The sequence below is a fragment of the Pelophylax lessonae genome (genome assembly GCF_965119305.1).
Source record: "Pelophylax lessonae genome assembly, chromosome: 1".
Classification (NCBI taxonomy): Eukaryota; Metazoa; Chordata; class Amphibia; order Anura; family Ranidae; genus Pelophylax; species Pelophylax lessonae.
Genome location: NC_138768.1, coordinates 45,083,260 through 45,106,550, shown reverse-complemented (window position 1 = coordinate 45,106,550; position 23,291 = coordinate 45,083,260).

Sequence of the window (23,291 nt, the reverse complement as noted above, 5' to 3'; positions counted from 1 at the left end):
TCACGTAAAAAGGATGCCCCGCTTCTGCCGCCGACATGCCTAAAGGCTTCCTGGTGAAGAGGAATAAAAAGTCCCCATCAGTGTCCTACTGAGTGCTGGATGAGGAAGAGGACAGAGCGCAGGGCACCCCCCCCCCCCAGCATGGATGGTGTATGTCGTGTCCAGGCAGAGGCCTGGTCCATGCCCCATTGGAGGCTCTCCTCCCCTGGACAGTCCCCTTCGAGCTGCCCCCCGCCGCCCCCTGCTGCCCCCTGCCGGGCCAGTTTGGGAACCAACCCGGAGTCAGTGCAGCAGGCACTGTCCAGCCCAACCCAACCAGTGAGCAGAGAGTTCCTGGAGCGGAGCTTTAGCCTGGGATGGGGGTTGGGAGGAAGCAGAGAGGAGTTAGAGCAGGAGGGGGCCACCATGGGCCTCTGGATTGTACTTGCCCCCTGCGCTTCTGCTTGACATGCCTGTGCTTTTGAACTCTGTAAACAGCCATGCTTTTTAATTTAATATGAACAAGGTTGCAAACCTGAATCCATCTGGCCAGCATGTAAAGGTCCTTGAAGGGATGGCCCTGCACTGGTTGTCACCATAGGAATGCGTTTGTCACCCTGCATTCCCAGATGTACATTGTTAGGATGTGGTTGTGAACCTCTGCTGTGTCTGACAATACTTTACTTTCTGAGCCACCTGAGATGCTGGAAAGCTCCCTGGAAAATTCCTTGGACAGTCTTGCCTTGAACCTTGTTTCTGGGGAACCTTGAATTCTTTACTCCCCCCATGAACTTCCTAGCCTTGCCTTTGCACTTCATGCTTGCCAGATTATTGTGCTCTCTCCAGCCAATATCTCATTCTTGTCACTCCTGCTGCCATCCATATCTTCGCTACCACTTGTTACTGACCTTTGGCTTGTTCCTCAACTATGCTTTTACTTGATCCCAACCTGCAACCACTTGTGACTGACCTTTGGCTTGTTAACTGACTACGCTTCTGCTTGATCCCTATCTGCTACTGAACCCTGGCCTGCTCCCCTCCTGGTGGGTCGATCGCGAGGACCATGACCTGGTACTAACATGCAGCAAAACCAATCTCCACCATCAGCTCTGATGAATACTAGTTAGTGCTTAGACCCCCCACCTCGGGTCATCCACCAAGGTGACCTGCTTGTATACTTACCGAAAGAAAAATTACCGTGATAGATGTCCCATACCCCTATTCATATATTGTTTTAGAAAAAGGAAAGAAAAATATGGGGCTTTATGGAGGCCAATGGGAAGGGGAGGTTCACAACTCTAACGCAATAGTTGCATAAAATACACGTTTTATTAAAACAAAAAGAATAAAATCACATAGACATATATTAAAAAGAGCACGCAAGAAAAAAACGCATGTGAAGAAATATGCTCCTATTGGGAGTGCCGATATTACTGTATTAATAGATGGTAGTGGTCTCTATATTGCACGGTCTAGGGGTCCCCAGCAAGCCGAAGCGTCTCGCAGAAAGGCTTTCTCAGGGCCAGAGAGACCAAAGCAGACCGATATTTCTACAAAAGTATATACAAAAACAAATTAAAGTCATAAACAAAAATTACATTAATCGAATATTATGCATATACGTGCAAGCATACATTTTTACATCCTTTATATCTTAAATATTATTAACATGCATTGACCCCACTGCATCGGAGACCAGACCGACCACATGCGCTGAAGGGCAGACACCCGAGGCCAATAGATGGAAACAGCTCCAGACTGAAATAGCTACACCGATATGAATCCACTATAGCGTTCCATTAATCCTTTAGATATCAATAGCTAGCATACAGCTGAACATATTCATAATGTGGGGACATCACTCTCACATTCTGTAGCGATGGTAATTTAGCCTAGTATAGATGGATATAAGGGGAGGATAAAGTAGGGAAGGCATCAGTATCAAAACACATACGGCGACAAAAGAGCCCATAGTCACCACAGATTCCCCCCTATATATTTGGTACCTTAGCTTAATAGGCTGTCCATATGAGGCAGGCAATCCCAAAGCAAATCCAGGGTACTTTATAAGACAAGTGTCATAGGTAATATTTCCCTTAGTCACAAAAGTGGGGCTATCCTGAAAGGGATCATGAAGTGACAATATAAGGAACATTGAATAGTGGACAAGAGCGTTCCCCGTTCAACAGTCTGCCCCCTACAATAATGACCCCCAAGGAGGGGCCCCTATATCCCCCCCCCGCCCTCAAAGCACATATGTCGCCGCACGTATAGCAAGGGGTCAGTGCATAACAAAACACAAAGAATATACATGGGACATAACATTAGAAACATAACAGTAGAAATAGGAAATCCTGGGCAAAAAGGATTATGTCAATATATGTATGTTACAGAATATGGGGGTATCTTATAAAATGGCTTGAAACTCAACATATCGTTGAGTCCAGGGGGCAAGGTAGCTCTCAGGTCGCAAATCCACCTGGCTTCACGTGCTAGAACCTTTTTTGTCAATGTTGCCACCCTTATTATCCTGTGGGATAACATCCAAAACTGCACATTTGATGATAGATTCATTGAATTTATGTTTCAGGCCAACATGGCCACCGATAGGGGTATTGATTTGGCCATTCCTAATATAGGAAACATGGTCAGGATTCTTTTCCAGAGTGGTCTAATCGTCTTGCCCACGTAGAATGCTCCACATGGGCAAAACATGATGTAGACCACTGCTGTAGTTTGACATGTGATATATTGATTAGTATATCTAATACGACCTGAGGGCAAAACAAAGGATTGACCCTCATGTATCCAAGGACAGAAAACACAGCCCCCGCATCTGTATAAGCCATTGGAGTTCTGATTCCCTCCTATGGGTCTCATATAATGACTCCCTACCGTATAATCCATTACAGATCTTGATCTTTTAAATGTAATACTTGGGGAATTTCCCAGATATTTGTGAAGGATAGGGTCATTAGTCAGTATATCCCAATTTTTTTCCAATATTTTGCGGATCTCTCCGTGTTGCTTAGAGTAAGTTGTAATGAATCTGACCTTATTATCTTCCTCTTTTTCTTTCCTATAGAATAAAAAATCATGACGTATTTTACTCTTTGCTTTATTAAAAGATTTGCGTAACATGGTTTTGCTGTATCCCCTTAGTAATAACCATGATCTCAATTTGTCAGATTCCATTTTAAAGTTCATATCATCAGAACAATTGCGTCTAAGCCTCAAATATTGCGAATATGGGATGCTGTTTACAAGTGCTTTTGGATGTGCACTTTCTGAGTTGACGATCGTGTTTCCTGCGGTTGGTTTTCTGTAAAGGATAGACCCTATCCTACCATCATACTGGAAATATAAGGTGGTGTCTAGGAAGTCTATTCTCTTATCGCTCCAGGTCATAGTAAATTTGAGGTTAAGTGTATTTGTCTGTAGCTGTTGAAAAAACAACTCAAACAAGTCAATTCCTTCATCCCAAATGATGAGGACATCATCTATGTACCTGAATCACGCAACATTGTGGCTCAGGTACATAGAGAGGGCCTCATCATTGAACACATCAAGCTCCCACCCACCCAGGTGCCCATGGCCACGCCCTGCACCTGGAGGAGGTTTGAGCAATCAAAGGTAAAAATGTTATGTCTTAATATATGAGACAGACCCTCTAGGACAAAATTCTTGTAGGCCTCAAACAAGGGTTCCCATTCTTCCAAAAATTTCCTCACTGTGGCTAATCCTAGATTGTGCAGGGTTGATAAATAAAGAGCCTCAATGTCTAGTGCTATCAGTAAGCAGTTAGATGGCATTATCTTGTCATATAATGCCCTAAGCAAGTCGGGAGTATCCTGTACATATGAAGGTAGGCTTACTACATGAGGGCGTAAATATTGATCGATAAGTCTACTTAGGGGTTCTGTATAAGAGCCAATCCCGGAAATAATTGGACGTCCTGGGGGCCTTTGGATGTCTTTGTGTGTTTTAGGCAACGCATAAAATGTAGGGATACGCGGGTGATCAATCTTGATGTAATCATAGGTGTACCTATTAATTATACCCTGCATATAAGCGTTGTTGATATACGTAGTGTATTTAGAATGGGCCAATAACATTTTGTCTTCATTGATGGGTCTATACAACTCTCTATTTTTTAGGATATCCCAGCACACATTTCTATACTGAAGATGATCCATAATAACTATGTTTCCACCTTTATCGCATGGTTTTATTACGATTTCTGAATTTTTGCTTAATGAAATAATTGCTTCTTTCAGGGGGGGGGGGGGGCTTAAATTACTGTTGTCATTACGTGTAAGTTTGAGACGGTTAACATCTGCTGTCGTTTTATTGACAAAAGCCCATATATTAGAGTTAGATTGTAATGGGGGGAATTTGGTGGACTTCTTCTTTAGGAGTAGAATATTATTGGGGGTATTTCCCGTACCTATTGAGGATTGTGTTGTTTTGAAAATGGAAGAACCATTTTCAGATGTCATACAGTCAAGGTTTGTATTATCTTGCGTTTCCAACTCGTTGTCGTCCAGTAGTTGTATTAAGTCTTTGAGGGCACGGAAATCTCGGACAGTAAAATCTTGGACAGGGAAATCCTTCCACAACTCCGACATTTCCTTGTCCTTTTTAGCCTGCTGTCTTTCTTTGTCAAAGATATACTTGTATGTGAGTTTGCGTGCAAATAAGTTCAGATCTTTTACTACATCAAAATGGGTGGTATTCTGATCAGGACAGAAACTGAGGCCACGGCGTAAGACCTCTATCTCAGATGGTGACAATGTGTAAGACGATAGATTTATAATGGTAAATGTTGATTCCTTATCCCTGCCGGGGATTTCTCTAGGTGGGAGGGGGTTATCGTGTCATTGTTTTTTATCCAATTTGGACGTGGTTTTGGGTACAGCCCCAGTATTAATAGGGGCTAAGGTCCCTGCACATGTCGTGATCAGTGCTTGTTGTGGAGTTGAAGTGTCACTAGTCCCATGGACTCAACGATATGTTGAGTTTCAAGCCATTTTTATAAGATGCCCCCATATTCTGTAACGTACATATATTGACATAATCCTTTTTGCCCAGGATTTCCTATTTCTACTGTTATGTTTCTAATGTTATGTCCCATGTATATTCTTTGTGTTTTGTTATGCACTGACCCCTTGCTATAGATGTGGCGACATATGTGCTTTGGAGATACGGGGGGATATTGGGGCCCCCCATTGGGGGTCCTTATGGTAGGGGGCGGACTGTTGAATGGGGAATGCTCTTGTCCCCTGTTTTGTTTCTGCGGTCAATTCCCGATCTGCTTCGTCACTTCCGCCGTCTGGCGGATGTGACGTCACTATGCCACATCCACTTTGGGCTACTTCCGGGTCCGGATGCGGCGGATGTGGGCGCTTGGCACCAAACGACGTGGGAGTCCTGTATTTAAATGGCCGTTAGGCCACTGATCAGTAGGCAGGAGTGAAGGTATGTAGGTAATATGATATATAATGGGACCTTTTCAGCTATCAATGTCCATCACAGTTCCTTATATTGTCACTTCATGATCCCTTTCAGGATAGCCCCACTAAGTGGCTAAGGGGAATATTACCTATGACACTTGTCTTATAAAGTACCCTGGATTCGCTTTGGAAATGCCTGCCTCATATGAACAGCCAATTAAGCTAAGGTACCAAATATATAGGAGGGACTCTGTGGTGACTATGAGCTCTTTGTCGCCGAATGTGTTTTGATACTGATGCCTTCCCTACTTTATCCTCCACTTATATCCATCTATACTAGGCTCAATTACCATCGCTACAGAATGTGAGAGTGATGTCCCCACAATATGAATATATTGAGCTGCATGCTAGCTATTGATAGCTAAAGGATTAATGGAATGCTATAGTGGATTCATATCGGTGTAGCTATTTCAGTCTGGAGCTGTTTCCGTCTATTAGCCTCGGGTGTCTGCTCTTCAGCACATGTGGTCAGTCTGGTCTACGATGCAGTGGGGTCAGTGCATGCTAATAATATTTAAGATATAAAGGATGTAAAAATGTATGCTTGCACGTATATGCATAATATTCGATTAATGTAATTTTTGTTTATGACTTTAATTTGTTTTTGTATATACTTTTGTAGAAATATTGGTCTGTTTTGGTCTCTCTGGCCCTGAGAAAGCCTATCTGCGAAACACGTCAGGTTGCTGGGGACTCCTAGACCGTGCAATATAGAGAACACTACCATCTATTGATACAGTAGTATCGACACTCCCAATTGGGAGCATATTTCTACACATGCATTTTTTTCTTGTGTGCTCTTTTTAATATACGTATGTCTATGTGATTTTATTATTTTTGTTTCAATAAAACATGTATTTTATGCAACAATTGCGTTAGAGTTGTGATTGTCCCCTTCCCATTGGCCTCCATAAAGCCCCATCTTTTCCTTTCCTTTTTCTGATACTTGTATACTTACCTTGTATACTTACCTGAGTGGCAGAGGAAGCTATCAAGTCTCTGTTAATTGTGAAAAGTTTCTTATCCCTTCGTACTGAAAAAAATCGGAAGACATTGTTTTCGGTAGAGTTGCAGTGTCCCCCTTAAAAATGCATTCACACTAAAAACAGGGCAGCCGGGCTCCAAAGTCCATTCCAGAATAAAAACTGGATGCGCTATGTTCATAGGTTGTGTTCCTTGTGTCTATTAAGACTAGAACTTCATACTTGAAGTGTACCTTTAAATCATTCTTCTATGGGGATTCGATCTGTTAGATTTGCAGAGTGCTTGAAAGAGGTTTTTTTCTGTCTTACTTCCTGGCATCTCTGGGCAGGTTGCAAATCATAAGACTCCTAATTAGCAGGCAGTTTGTGGATCTTAAAATGCCAGGCAGGGGGTCAGGCTTGGGGGAAGGGCTCCGAATAAGATCTGTTGTTCACTAGGCTGGTTTTGAACTGCTAATTTGATGCTGGGCGTTTTGCCAAAACATTGTCCTATTTTTTTTTCCCTCTCACTGTCGCAATGCACATTTTGTGTTACTGATTTCTGTTCTCAGGAAAATGAAGTTGTCCTGGAAAATATATTAGCAATATGATAAAAGTAGGTACTTTATGGTAGTCAGCTTAGAAGCCAATGTTGTCTAAGAGCTTGGTGGAAAATTTTACTGTTCTAATAAAGGGGAGCACTGCTTAAAAAGCAAAATTTTTTTTAGCAGTCATAATTTTAAATGTCTGCAATGTCTGCATGTTCAATTATTTTATCATTGTGCAGCTGATACTAGATTCTAAATTTTGATTCTACAGTTCCTGTAACTAAAATAGCATGACCTAAGAGCACATGTGCGGGCGGCTGGAGCGGATGGAAGCCTAAACCACTCTGCACAAACAGACTACAATAGTGGCCCTCTCTCCCCGCTCGCTCCGGTACTGTGGTGGGTCAGCAGGTGGACCCGCTTTATGGCATTCTGGTCAGCAGGGAAGACCCAAACCAACCCCCGCTACCCGCCTCGTGCATCTGGGAAGGGATCCAAGATATTGACCGGTGCCAGCACACATGCAGGAAGGGGGCAGCTGCAGCCACAGACACAGCCTCAGAGAGATAAAATGAAACCCCTGGCTCAGAGGCACACAACAAGGATTCCCCCAAGGTCCATCCATTCTCAGATGAGCCAGCAGACTTTCCCTACGTACCTTTTAGCCATGCTAGATCCCTCTCACAAACCTCCGTGCAATCTCCAGACCAGGCTACCCACACCTCCTCTGCAGATATAGCAGACATTTTCCACAGCTAAACTAGTGGACAGGACGCAGATGCTGATAGTCCTGAGGGGTCTTCAGTTCTTTTACCTGAACCATTACCATTCTCCCCTGACACTATACTTCTTGCCCGCTTTGCTGATATGCTGCAGAGGAAATTGGAGAAAGCTACCACTAATTTAGCCTCCGATTTAATACAAGACTTCCAAGCTTTGGGATGTCGCCAGGACAGCATTGAATTTAAAGTTGATGATACTCTCCACAGAGTGGTGCAAAATTCCTCTATGATCACTGATCTTCAAGATCACTTAGAAGAAGCTAACACTAAATTTAATGATCTTGAGAATCGTGCCAGGCGGTATAATTTCCGTATACGGGGATTGCCAGAAACGGTTAAAGACCTCACTTCTATCACTTATGTCACATACCTGATCCGACGCCAAGGTGCTAAGAGGGCTTCCCTTGCGGCTAAGTGCGGCACACCCCTGAAGGTGAGACAGAAGGTGTAGCGCCCAAAGAAGTACAGGTTGCCAACAAGGTTCCGTAGAGTCAGGTCAGTGATCACCTGGTGGATGCCGGAGAGAACTGGATATACAGCAAGGCAGATGTCTCTCGGGGAGCTGCAGATAAACTTGGCAAACTTGTGCAAGCGGGAAACAGGAGTGGAAGCCAGACTGAGGGTCAAACACATATAATCCATCCAGGGGGTTCAGGCAGGTAGCGGAATAAGGAACTTGGCCGAGGTCACAACAGGATGGCAGGAAGGTAGTAATGGCAGAGTCCTTAAAACAAGCCAGGGTCATACACTGAAGGGCAGGCAGGTAATAGTAGCAAAGTGCATAAGCCAAGCTGAGGTCATACACTGAAGAGCAGGCAGGTAATAGTAGCAAACTCCGTAAGCCAGGCCGAGGTCATACACTGCAGATCAAACAGGAGCAAGGTTGGTAGAGCATGTCAGAGAGTCAAAGCCGGGAGTAGGAGATCAGACAGGCCAGGTCAAAACAGGAAATCCAAGGTAAGTATGCAGAGGCTCAGGACACAGGAAGGCTGGAGACAATCCAGCAATTTGATGGAATCAGCAGATGTCCTAAATAGACCAACAAATAGCCTCATCTGTCACGTTATGCATGCACCATTGAACACACGTGTTTGCTGATTTGCGCCATTGTGCACGAATGGCGCCGTTCGCCATTCTTCTGCCGATGTGTATGCATGCTGGAGTGCACCTGATGCGCCCATCTCTAGTACTGGCAGAAATGCCAGTTCTTCCACTGCCATTTCCCTGACAACTTACTCCTTGATGCAATCTGCTGTAGCAGGTATTGATAAAATCCATATGGAGATTGACCACATATACAGGGCCTTAGTTCCCCTAAAACCTAACGGGCCCCCTAGAGATCTGATTGTGAAACCCCATTTCTTCAGAGTCAAGGAAGCAATCATGCGGTTTGCTAGGGAGCATCCCAATCTGGAAATTGAAGCTACAAAATCCAGATTTTCGTGGACATCTCACAAGCTACTATTCAAAAGAGGAGAGCGTTCAAACCCTTACTTTCTACACTGGTTCAACGTGACATTCGTTACCGATGGAATTATTCTTTCCGGCTGCAATTCACTTATAATAGTAGATCTTAATCCTTCTCTACTTTCGCTGATGGTGAAAAAATTCTGCTGAAGTTGGGATCCATCGCTCACAGTCCATCATCTCCGAATCAACCTAGATCCAGCGATCCCCCTCCTCCGCTTTCACCTATTTGGTCCTCCCCATCATCAAAGAAAACTGCAACTCCATTCCGAGTTACCTGCAAATTTCCTGAGCAACGCCAGCCGACTCTACTATGGTGGTGGCTTCTCAGTGGTCCTTTTTCTAGACATTAGCCGCTGCCCTGTTTGGTTACTGTCCTTTATGTGCCTTAAACCTGGTGTTTTTATTCCCTAGGTGACCTTGGATCCTTTGGTTTACAGATTCACGTTTTTAGTTCTGCACTAAATAATTGTTGACTTAATCATTGTTTTACTTTTTTGTTTTCTTAGCTGCTTAAGGGCTCCTGAGAGGGCCCTTATTTTCTCTACTAGTTAACGCCTGTGTCGGGAGGAGGCTATGCACTCTCCCAATTTGTTGGACTGTTCCCATTGGTTCACTTTGGTGGAGACTCCCACAGAATTTCCCAGAACTTCCCAGAATTTGAGTTCTGGACTAAGTGGTATTAATACTCACTGTTTCAGTTGGTCAATTACGGTAATAATTTTGCTACACCCTTTGATACTGGGTATCCTTAGGCCCATGTATCTTTTTACCTTTTTTTCCTTCTCGCTTACTTTTCTGGTACTAATCCTTTTTGCTTTTTCTTCCTGAGGGTCAGTTGGAACTTCTCTTGGATTCCTATGAGTCATGAATGCAAAGGTTGGTTGGGAAGTCTACTTGTCTACAGCTATCTTTATCCTTTACCATGTTCAAGTTAAATAACCCCACTGGAACCGCGCGACTGCTTTCCCAAAATGTTCAGGGGCTGGACTCACCCTCTAAGCGCATTAAAGTTTTCAATTACTATAGATCACTAGGTGCTGATATTGTAGCCCTTCAGGAAACACACTTCACTACTTCTTTCACTACCCATTATATACATAAAGATTATCCCATTTGTTACTGTTAGATATAACCTTTTGGGGCTAAAACAATTCACAGGCAGACAGTCTGTTGTTTCACTGAACACTGCTTCCTGTTCTGAGCAGGAACTCTTCTTTATTACTCTTTGAGGCATAGACAAAACATGAACTCACAAATGTAACACTGCCATCCAGTGGTCATACAATGTAATAGGCACACAACAATGACATATAGTATTTGTTGCTGATTAAATACAAACCTTGTATGCTAACACCCCCACTCAACAACTACTATCTATGTCAATCCCATTTCTGATCTAAGATCCACAAATCTGGTTCTAGCTAGTGGCTTTGTCAAAGCATCAGCAATAATTTTTTCCGACTCACAATACACAAGTACAATCACTTTCTGATCAACTAAGTCATGAATGTAATGATGTCTGACATCGATGTGCTTGGTTCTTCCATTAATTTTCTCACTTGTTGCAAGCTTAATGCAAGCCTGATTGTCCTCAAATAAAACGGTAGGTTCTGATGTTGCTTCTCCAAGATCCTTGAGTAATTGCTGTAACCACACAACTTCTTGACTGGCATAAGCTGCAGATATGTATTCAGCTTCTGTAGAGGACAATGCAACTGACATCTGTTTCTTGCTGGACCATGATATAGGACTGTCTCCTAATTTTAATAAGTAACCACTTGTGGATTTGCGTGTGCTGTGATCACCTGCCCAATCGGAATCCACATATCCCACGAGGTTTAAATCACCACTTGCTGATAGTTTCAAATTTAAGTCTTTTGTCTGTTTCAGATATCTCATAACTCTTTTGATCGCATTCCAGTCTCTTTGACGTGGTTTATCAACTCGCCTGCAAAGAAGAGACATGCTGGCTGCAATGTCTGGACGTGTAGTGGTTGCAATATAGAGAAGTGCCCCCACTGCTTGTCTGTATTGTATCCTGGGCTTCTGTAACATGTCCTGGGCCCATAACCTGTTAGATATAACCTTTTGGGGCTAAAACAATTCACAGGCAGACAGTCTGTTGTTTCACTGAACACTACTTCCTGTTCTGAGCAGGAACTCTTCTTTATTACTCTTTGAGGCATAGACAAAACATGAACTCACAAATGTAACACTGCCATCCAGTGGTCATACAATGTAATAGGCACACAACAATGACATATAGTATTTGTTGCTGATTAAATACAAACATTGTATGCTAACAGTTACTTTGCTAATGCTACGGAGAAAAAACTAGGGTTGGCACTCTGTATGTCACGACGGCTCTCCTTTACAGAAACTAAAATACTGAAAGATAAGCAAGGGCGCTGCTTGTTGGTGAAGGGACACCTGGGAGAGAATTAGTAACATATTGGTTTACTATGCCCCCAATGCAAACCAATACAAACCAGGTGGCCTTTCTCCAGTCTCGGGGACTGTTACCTAGACTACTTTCAGCTAAGATAGTTTCAACACCCTGGTCTGACCATGACCCTGTTATTTTACTATTCCCTAATTTGACGGGCAAATTGGCTAAATCTCATTGGCGTTTGACTTAATCTAGCCTCAGTAATGAATCCCATTGTCTAGATATCAGCACCCACTTGAAAACCTACTTTGATACTAATAAAGCAGAAGACACGAACCCCGCTATCAACTGGACAGCAAATAAAGCTTCTATCCAGGGTTTTCTGATTCAGCTATCATCTAGACCTAAGAAAGCTCACAATGAGGTGATTACTGCCAAAACGAAGGAATATGAAGCCCTAGCTGACCAACATAAACGTTTCCCCTCCACCCTGACCTACTGAACAAACTTGAACAAGCTCACACGGAACATAATATTTGCTTAACTACAAAGGTGGGCTAGGCTAATCATACAACCTTTTTACCTGGTGTGACCGACTGGGCTGGTTTTTAGCGCATAAACTCACCCCTAAACACACATACACAGCCCTTCCAAAAATTAGACTTTCAGGAGGCAATCTCTCTCAAAGTCCCCCAAAAATCCAAACCACCTCAAGATCCTGTTTCCATTTCTTTTAATAGGTTCCTGAATAGCTTATCTTTACCATCTCTCACAGAATCCCATAGGGAGCTCATGGATCAACCTTTTAAAGTTGAAGAAATTCACATTACTATCAAAACATTATACTTAAATAAATCACCAGGTACCGACGGTCTCCCCAATAACTACTATAAAAAAATTTCTGAACAGTTGACCCCTCATATAACTCTCTATTTTAATTCCTTACGCGACGGCAGAAAGGTTCAGTTTGATGAGAATAGGGCCTTCATCAGCGTTATACCCAAACTGAAAAAAAACTCCACTAATATCCTTAATTACCACCCTATTTCATTGATTAATTCTGACCTCAAAATTCTAACAAAACTTCTATTTTTAAGTCTAGGCACTTTTTTAGTGCACTATATCCATAAAGATCAATCCGGCTTTATAAACGAATGCCAAACATTAGATCAGATCCGTCGGTCTATAGCCTTGATCTCTGCGGTACGCTCCAACTGGGATTCTTCTCTACCTAGAGAAATGTTCTTTCATTAGACCTTCATAAAGGCCTTTAAAAGCCTAAATTGGGATTATTTATTTACCACTCTAGAGGCTTTTGGTTTCGGCTCTACCTTGTTTTCACTACTGAAAATGCTTTACAGCAATCCGTCAGTTCAGGTTTCCATTAAGGGTTTTAAGTCGCTTTTGTTTTTTATCCAACGTGGAACATGACTAGGCTGCCCACTTTCTCCATTGCTATTTGCTTTGGCAATTGAACCCATCCTAGCATACATGTTATATTTTGTGGACAAAAGGAGCATTAATGTTCCTTATTTGCCGACAACGTCCTCATATATGTCACTAACCCTCAAACTACCCTACTTAATCTACCTAACTTTGCTACACCAATTTTCCCAACTCTCAGGAATTTCTCTGAACACAACAGCCCTTAATATTTCTTTACCTCCCTCAATGGTGCTGACCTTACGCAACACTTATAACTTTCAATGGGCATTACACTCCCTTCCCTATTTAGGGATTCAATCGACTCCTTCAATTGACACTCTCTATCTGGCTAATTATCCTCCACTCTTTTGCCGACTTTGGGAAGATCTTCAACTGTGGGCTGACTATCCCTTATCGTGGTTTGGCAGAATTAACTCTATTAAAATGACATTTCTACCCAGAACACTTTACTATTTTAGAACCCAACCGATTGCTGTCCCGACAAGAGACTTGCAGCATTTACAATCAGAAGTTCTTTGTTTTATTTGGGACAATAAAAAACCTACAATGAATAAACTGACATATGATTAGAAATCAAGTGGTGGACTCCCTAATTTACAAGCTTATTATCAAGCTGCTCAAATAACTCAGCTGTCCTATCCAACAGCCAAGGGATCCACACCTCTTTTGGTCTCTATTGTAGCTCTATCATGCCCCCCTTTTGCCATTGGTCTCTAATGTGGCTTCCTGGCTGCCTTCGCTCCCAACCCTGTCCCATTCCCTAGCGGTTTGGGATGGAGTAAAAAACCCCTGTCATCTCCAAATACTCCAAAAGAAAATTGCGATGCTTGGCACCTTGCTCCTGCGCTCAGAACCTGGTTCTCAAACAACCTCTGTCACGGAACTTGCACTTGGCATCCCCAAATGACTAGACCTTGCTGCCCTCTACGACCGGGGTGGTCGACATAACACTGTAAACATAAACACAAAAAAAGAGGGCGCACCAGCCTAGCGCATTATCCTCAGTAGGCTTTTTATCAATAAATTATAAAAAAATTTCTACTCACAAACAAGTGATGTAAACCAGCATATCAAATCCGACTAACAACGTCCATAGTGTTGGAGTCCACTGTCTTAGTCAAGGAAATTGGCTGACGCGTTTCGAGGCGGTACCTCTTCCCCTCCACATACTCCACTGGCTCCCCTGTTTTGCAACCCTGAGTTCTCTCCCAGCATGACTTCGATGCCATTCCTTTGGTGGCTTAATAAGGGACTTTTCATGATAGGTGACTACCTCAATGGCGAGCAACCACAATTTTTACAGTATTTTAAAGATACGCTACAAATGCAATTAAGTGAATTATTCTGACACAATCAGCTTATTTCTTTTATACGATCTAAACTCAACTTACTAAAAAAAACCTTTACAATTACACATTTTGAATTATCGTGTCAAATGAAGAACCTCCTACGGGAATGGTTAACTACATTATATGCCACTCTTAATGATCCGACTACTAAACTCCATTATATGTCTCAATGGGAACGGGACTTGAATACCACTTTTGAATTGTCTGACTGGCAAGACATTGCCTATGCATTATCCAAAATATCCATTAACACAACATTAATTTAAGCAAATTATAAAACCCTCCTACGTTGGTATCTAGTCCTGACCAGAGTTGCGAAGATGCACACGTCTCCATCTCCCATTTGCTTTAGGCGTTGTGGCCAGATGGGTACAACGTATCATGTTTGGTGGCAATGCCCTGTCTTCACTAGATTCTGGATTTGTGTATTAAATCTAATACACTTAGTGACACGGGTTATTATCCTTAGATCCCTGGAACCAGCCCTTTTTCAAAAACTTCCCGAGGAGTTTCCCAAAAAATTGACAAATCTCATTACCTATATATTCTTAACAGCCAGAATAACTATTGCTAAATCCTGGAAGCAGTCGACGGTTCACCTTGAATACGTGAAGAATAAACTTAACTGGATAATGGTTAATCATAGACTTACCTGTATTCTCCACAACTCCACCAAGAAATTCGATGCGACATGGGATCCATTGGTATGATACTTATCCATACCCTAATGAACTCTGTCTGATTCCTACTTCTTCCCTTTACTTTTCCCTGATCTACTCCCCTCTCCTTTTTCCTACCTTTTTCTTCTTTCTCACAATTTCTCCTCTCTTCGCTTATCTGATTTCTTCAATAATTACATAATATTTTGATAGAACATATAGTTCTATACTGACAATACGAATAGGAAGTACAGTGGGGTTCTACTTTATCTTTTTTTTTCTCTTTTCTCATACTCCTATATACTGTTTGTTACCCCCGACTGATAGTTCTATCAAGATTACTCATTGCTGGGATATCCCTGTTTACCGTTAGGAGATTCTATGTTCATGAACAACTTGAAAAAAATACATTCCTGTACTTGTATTTGATCTTATACCTGTTTGCACTATTGTTCAAAAATTGTGGCTTTCTAATATTATTTTATTACCTCAATAAAAATATTGAAAAATGAAGGAGCATGACCACATTCTGTAGAAGTCTGCTTTTCTTTCTGCAGGTAGCAGTGCCCCACCCAGTGATGTATTTACATATCATGCTTCTGCGGGCGCAACTTAATGTTGCAAACTCCGCCCTTTGCATTATGCCGTTACTTAACCACTTCTGGACCGGAAGGAATTGCCCCTTTAAGGACCAGGCCATATTTTGCGATACTGCACTGCATTATTTTAACGAACAATTGTGTGGTTGTGTGATGCTGTATCTAAATTAAATTGATGTCCTTTTTTCCCCCACAAATAGAGCTTCCTTTTGGTGGTATTTGATCACCTGTGCAATTTTTATTTTTTTGCGCTATAAACAAAAAAAGAGCGACAATTCTGAAACAAAAACAATATTTTTCACATTCTGCTATATAACATTCCCAAAAAAAAAGTAAAATAAATAAAAAATTTGTTTTCTGCTACATATTTTTAATAAAAATCAAATAAGCGTATTTCAATTCAAAAGTTATCATGTCTACTAACTACGGGAAAGATTTATGTCATTTTTATTGTTTTTTTTTTTTACTATTAATGGCGGCGATCTGCTATTTTTAGCTGGACTGCGACATTGCGGCGGACAGATCAGACCCCTGACTGACATTTTTGACACTTTTGGGGGGACCAGTGACATTACTACAGTAATCAGTGCTAAAAATATGCAATGTTATTGTAATAATGACACTGGCAGGAAAGGGGTTAACAGTGTGGGTGATCAAGGGGTTAAATGTGTACCTAGGGGCATTTTTCTAACTGTGGGGGGCGTGACTTGTGAAATGATCGAAGAGACCTGTGTTCCTATATAGAAGGATCACAGGGGCTCTGTGATCATCCCAGGGAGAAGAACGGTCAGCTGTGTTTACAACAGCCGACCGTTCTTCTGTCTCAGCGGGGAACGATCAAGGGTGTCAGGCCGCAATCTGAGCCACCTGCCCCGGGCACCAGCTTCCCCGCTGACGATCGGGGGCAGAAGCGCGTTGCCGGGGGCGCGCACTCGCCCCCTTGCTGCCTGCGCGCGACCGACGTATACCTATGGCGGTTTGCGTAGTATAACTGCGGCGGGCGGTCGTAAAGTGGTTAAACAGCCTCAATATTATCATATAGTACAGAAAAAGAAAAAACTGTGGGGTGGTTGAAAAAGGGGAAAAAGTTGGTAAAAGGCACTACCTGTTTAAAAGAAACTGAGGTGGGACAAATAGTGTACAGTGCGAATGTTAAACATAAAACTCCATCATGATGCAAAAATAATCCTCAATGTAATTGTCAAACATACAATAAGTAAATTGTTTGGTTGTAATTATTAAGGTGCACGTGCCAAATGAATGCTAATTGGGCATATACCGACGCCCAAATAAAGTGCTCAGTGCCAAAATTAATTATTCAAAAACTGTAAATGAATAAAAATAAACAAAATAGTGCCCAGTGTGTGGTAAAAATGTATTAGCTTATGTAGTGCTTTTAATGATTTTTATCTGTGAAAATAGTACCAGTGTGGGTAGTACTAAATTGTTGTTGCCTTTTATAAAACATGTAAGGTGAAAGTGCTCTCGGTAAAAATAACACATAAATATATTGACATAAATAGGGAGATCTGTCCCTTTAAGATATAGTAAATTGGTGCAAGTGAATAAGTCCAGTGTGCTTAAAGCAAGTAGTGGTGCTGGTGAATCTCGTGCCTATACCCGTGGTCCCCACTAGGTATTGCACTCACCCTTATCAAAACCTCGAGGCAGGGTTGCTTTGTTGGCTGGTATTATTGGTAACTTCCAAAAATAAACAATCCGGGGCGTCTTTTAGTGTCTGAATATGAGTGGGCTCAGATGTGCCTCCAAAAGATGTTCTCACAATCTAGGTAGCTCAAACAGACAAAAAAAAAAAAAACCCATGGTGTAGTACATAACGTTATAATAAAACAAGTGTAGATAGACTCACAATTTATATAATCATGATTAGCGGGATACTTCCGTGTTCCACAGCTACAGCTCTCCAAACCGGAAGTGACGTTGACGTACAGAAACTCCGCCCTACACGTTTCGTCATACAGACGTTATCTGAAGCGGCGCTTCAGATGTGGGGTGGTTGACTCAGTTTTCTAGAGTCTCATTTAAAAATGCCGCTGTAGAAAACACACAGCTGCAGGCAAGCACTCCTTAAAAACCTATGATCTAGCTGTAATTAGAATTAGAGCGCTGGAAAAATGCACAGATCCAATCAGAGTGGCTCGGTACCTTGTTATCACTGTGGTTTCATCACAGTGATCACAAGTTACAGAGCCACTCTGATTGGCTCTGTGCATTTTGCCTGCGATCTGAGCTTTTTTATTACTGAGCTGAACATTCTGCATCTGCCCCTGATCCAGGGGTGTAACTACAGGGGTTGCAGGGGTTGCGATTGCTACCGGGCCCCATGCTCCAGGGGGCCCAGTAGCAAACCAGTGGGTGAACTTCCAGGATTGCAAAAGTCACACTTGCGACCGGGCCCTGGCATTGCACCACTGTGGGGAGGCCCCAAGATTGCAGGAAGGGTGCCCACTGCAGAACTTGTGAAAGGATCCTGCTGCGGGACCGTAATAAAAGGCCATGCAACGAGAATAAAGAGCCCCAGGATTAGTGGGAAGAGCCCTGGGCTTGAAGGGAAGGGCCCCGGCCAGGGATCTGGGGGGGGCCCTTCATGGTTTCTTGCATCGGGGCCCTGAAGGCTCTAGTTACGCCTCTGCCCTGATCCCATAAGTAACACTGCTTCCACTAACTACCATTGAAAGGAGGATGCACTGGGAGCATATTGACCATAAAGGGGAACACTGACCGCCAATGACCACCATTGAGAAGCAAGGGGGTGTATTGAGCCTAAATGGAGAAAACCGAACACCAATGTTATGGGGGAAATATGTAACTGACCACCAAAAGTTATAGGGCCCTTACTATTGATCACCAACATTTAAGGGGGCGCACATTTTTTGGCTACCAACATTTATAGAAATAGTCAACACCGACCATTACCATTAACTCCTGAAAAAAAAAAATGCTAAATGCTCCTAAATGCTTCTAAATGCTATTAGAAAAAATATTTTTCTTCATGTACTGTAAAAATGCTAATAAAATGGTAACGCTGCTAAAAGCTTCTAAAAGCTACTTAACCAGTTCACGACTGGTAGCCCTACATCGGTCGCGCGCGTGGTGCTGTGTTAACCCCTTCCCTGCCAATGTCATTATTACAGTAACAGTGCATATTTTTAGCACTGATTACTGTAGTAATGTCACTGGTACCCCCAAAAGTGTCAAAAATGTCAGTTAGGTGTCTGATCTGTCCTCCGCAATGTTGCAGTCCTGCTAAAAATCGCAGATCGCTGCCATTACTAGTAGAAAATAAAAAATAAATAAATGACATAAATCTTTCCCGTAGTTTGTAGACAGGATAACTTTTGCGCAAGCCAATTAAAATACGCTTATTGCGATTTTTCTTTACCAAAAATATGTAGCAGAATACAAATTGGCCTAAAATGATGAAAAATTTAGATTTTTAAATTTTTTTTTATCGGGAATGTTATTAAGCAGAATGTGAAAAATATTGTTTTTTTTTTCAGAATTGTCGCTCTTTTTTTGCTTATAGCGCAAAAAAATAAAAATCGCACAGGTGATCAAATACCACCAAAAGAAAGCTCTATTTGTGGGAAAAAAGGACATCTAATTATTTGGGTACAGCGTCGCACGACTGCGCAATTTTCCATAAAGTAACGCAGTGCCGAATCGCAAAAAATGGCAAAAAAGAGGGCAAATCCTTCCAGTCCAGAACTGGATAATTGCTACTACAAGCCAACACAAGATGCTATTATCAGCATTTTTCATCCAGCATTTTTTTTCTAGCTTTTTTTTTTTTTGAGCTTTTAAAAAATGCTAGTGTGCATGGAGCCGGCTGGTACTCAAGTAGTCAAAGGGTAAATCTTTTTTGGGAATAAAATAGCAAACAGAAAAAATAATAAAGCATATACAATTGCTACACAAGAAATATTGGAATTGATGTTATTAAATGTTACCTTTCCTTTTCAATCTGCAGCACTGTCATTTTCTACATTGTATAACATTTGATGTAATATGGAAAGCTGGAGGCCTTCTGTACACAGATGGTGTAAAGAACTTCCCCAGAAATGTAATTTCCTGCTTGTAAGTGATTGGCTTACTAAGTTTCCCAGAAGTCTGCAAGTCAGATTTTAGGCATCCTCTGCAACAAAAAAATCATTTTTGGTGAGATACTTCCGAAGTGTTAATTACTTCTAAAGGGATGCTAACATTGCAACTTTTCTTATTAGAGCACTGCAAAATGAAAAATAATGGAAAATGAAAAAGCCGGTGTTGGACCCCAGAAAAGGAGTATCAGAGCTATTCTGTGCAAAACCACAGAGTAGGAAGTATGAAATGTTATGTTATAAAATGAAACCTTTGGAATCATAGTGACTCCTCTGATTCCTCTATATATCACCTGCATATGATTCCTTCTACTGTTCCCTTGTTGAATTTAAAGGATAAATGTATTTTCAAAAAAAGGGCACCTATCCCCTTCCCTCCCGACCTATAGTAATCCACATCTCCACAATAAACCCTTCATAGATATCTATGAGGCTGGAGATACTCAGGAGGATGGAGAAGCATCAACAGTCTCCCTAATAAGGTCATTGGAGAAAAGGGAGGTCTACAGTCTAAGGATAACAAACAACATTTTGCCTATGGTGATATGGCTATGGTGGCTATAGGGCAGTGATGGCGAACCTTGGCACCCCAGATGTTTTGGAACTACATTTTACATGATGCTCAACTACACTGTAGTGTGCATGAGCATCATGGGAAATGTAGTTCCAAAATATCTGGGCTGCCAAGGTTCACCATCACTGCTTTGGGGCATAGCATAGTTTATCATTTTGTATTTGGAACCTACTGTGCAGTCATAGCCATTGCAGGGAATGTTCTCCCTGAAAGCCACCAAGATTGTGGTGGGCTAGGGCCAAGAAACAGAGGTGAATTTGCATCTGAGGAAAGGGAGGGTGAGGCATTTAAGTCAAGAGAGGGGGTGCAAAATGAATAGGTGAACTTTGTGGGAATGTCCACTTATCCTTTAACTACAAATTCTAGAAGTCAGTAAATACATTCAAGAATCCTCCCAGTTGCACATACATCTAGAATAATTTCCATACATTTTATTGGATAAGGATAAATATATTTGTAGCTCCCTTCTAGGTAGGTGCTAGTGAGAGAGTATAGTTTTTGGCTCTGTCTGCCTATCAGAGGAGCAGCAGGCAAATCTATATTGCTTTCTGTCTAGCAGAGAGCAGGATCCGTGAGTAAGGTCTGCTCAGTGTGCTCAGTATGTGATTCACTGAGTCTAGAGGAGTGTTTTACACTGGTCCAATCGGGAGGCATGTTGGACAGTGGGAGGAAACCTGACCAATGGATACATAGGCTTTGATACAGTCCTGGTGATTGGTAGAGACAGGCTGTCTCAGTGCATTATGGGATACTGTATAAAACCAGGAGCACATGTGCTGTGGGGTCTTTGGCTGGTGAGCAGAGTCCTGGAGGGAGGGTGGTAGTGGCTTTAGTGATGGCACATGGTCGCAGGCGGTTGGCCTGAGGACCAGAGAAACAGAACTGAACCCAGAGGTCCGGGAGAGCTGACTTTAGGGGGAGAGACACTGGAGACCCTAGAAAAACAGTATCGTGAGTACAGGCGATCCTGTCTAGGGGCCTGACCTGAGGGGAACCACCCCGGTGTAGGATAGTCAGAGGATGGATGTCAGTGTGTCAAGTGAAAGGGGATGCTATGAGAGTATCCCAAAGATAATCTAGTCTATCAAGTCATCTGGATAGAGACTTAATACAAATTCACCTAGTGGCAGGGTGAAACAGCAGCCTGGCTGCATCGTCAGAAGTAGGAGTCCTCCACATTGTAAATAGTTAATTTGGAGTATCCCACTATTGCCTTCTCCCATCCCTAATTTAAATAAAACAACAAAAACTACATACCCCTGGACTGATCATTGACTGAGCCAAGAAGTAAAGTGTTAGTTTGTGCATACTGAAATTGCTAATGGTAACCCAGGGGGACCCGAAGGTGTGGAATCCACTAGTCCTCAAGGGGGCAGTGCTACATGTGTATGATTCTGTCAACCAAAAAACAAATAGTTACAAACTATAGCTACTGTATAACTTTAACCACTTGCCTAGAAGAAGAATAAAAGTGGGAAAAAGAAAAGCAGGAAAAAGAAACGTTGGAAGAAGAAGAAGAAAGAAGAAGAAGAAAGAAGTAGAAGACGAAGAAGAAGATAGTTGGTCAATTTGGGGTAGAGCATTCCATAAAATGGGAGAGGCTCGGAAGAAGTCCTGGAGGAGAGCATGGGATGAGGTGACAAGGGAGCTAGAGAGCAGGAAGTCTTGGGAGAAGCATGCAAACATTTCTGACTTGCCCAAATATATAGCAACTTTTATCATTATAAAGCAACAATTAAAGCTGAATTCCAGGTATGACAATTTTTACATAGTTACGTTGGTCCGGCTAAGACCAATGTAAGCATGTACAGTATGTGCCATATGTGTGGGATGCCCATGGAAGATGAAAATCATGGTATTAGGGTTCACTACAACAGTGACATTTACTAGTTTTCAGATCCCATGCTGAGCAGCTGCCCTGTTACTTACTGGACACAAGAGGTTGCCCACTTAGCACAAGCACCATTCAGAGAACTCTTTTCACTTTCTTAATAAATGCAATGTGTTCCCTGATTGGATGAGTTGGAAATTAAGAGATCACCAGCCCACCTCTCCACCTTATCCAATTAGAGAGTGCTTTGCATTCATTGGGAAACCATTTTCTGAATAGTGCCCATGCTGAGCAAGCAATCTCCTTGCATGGGAGTCGAAAACTAGTGATCACTGTAGTTGTGGTGCCCACCACAGTGATTTCTACCTTCCATAGGGATCCCACAGGTATGACACATACGTTCTTACATTGGTCCAAGTTGGACCAATGTAACAGTGTAAAAATTGCCATAGCTAAACTTCAGCTTTAAGCTCTAGTCCAGTGATTTTGTCTAGTCTGAGATGATTGCATCAATCTGTTGCAGGCAGGAGGAAGCATTTCCTTAGTGTCCTCTTCTGCTATGATCAGAACTCAACATGGTAGCAAGTCACAAGGTGAGAGGCTACAGCAGGGGCTAATCAGACATTTGCATGACCATTTGTGAAATATGCCATTTGCGCATGCAAGGGAGCATTGGAATTTAATGAGTGTTGCCGTCTACAGCCATTCACATGTATGGCAGGCTAAAAACGGCTTTTGGGATGCAGAAAGCAGCCGGAAATCCATGATCATCAACCTTTAATGTTTTGTGAATTAAGGCTCATAATTGACCTACACAGGGCTGTGTCTGAGACCCAGGGATAAAATGACCTCCTTTTTTTTTTAGATTCAGCAGGTAACTATTTCAGCAGTCATAGGAATCTACCAATTAGATAAAGGGCCATACACACGGGCCAGATATTGGGTGGCATTAGCTCCTTTTGAAGGGGCATGACCGAAAAAGGTCTGCCAATCGGCATCCGTCAATGGTTGAGAGCGCTGCCCTGTGTGTTCTCAGCAAGGGAGATTGCTGTACCAACATCTCATAGTT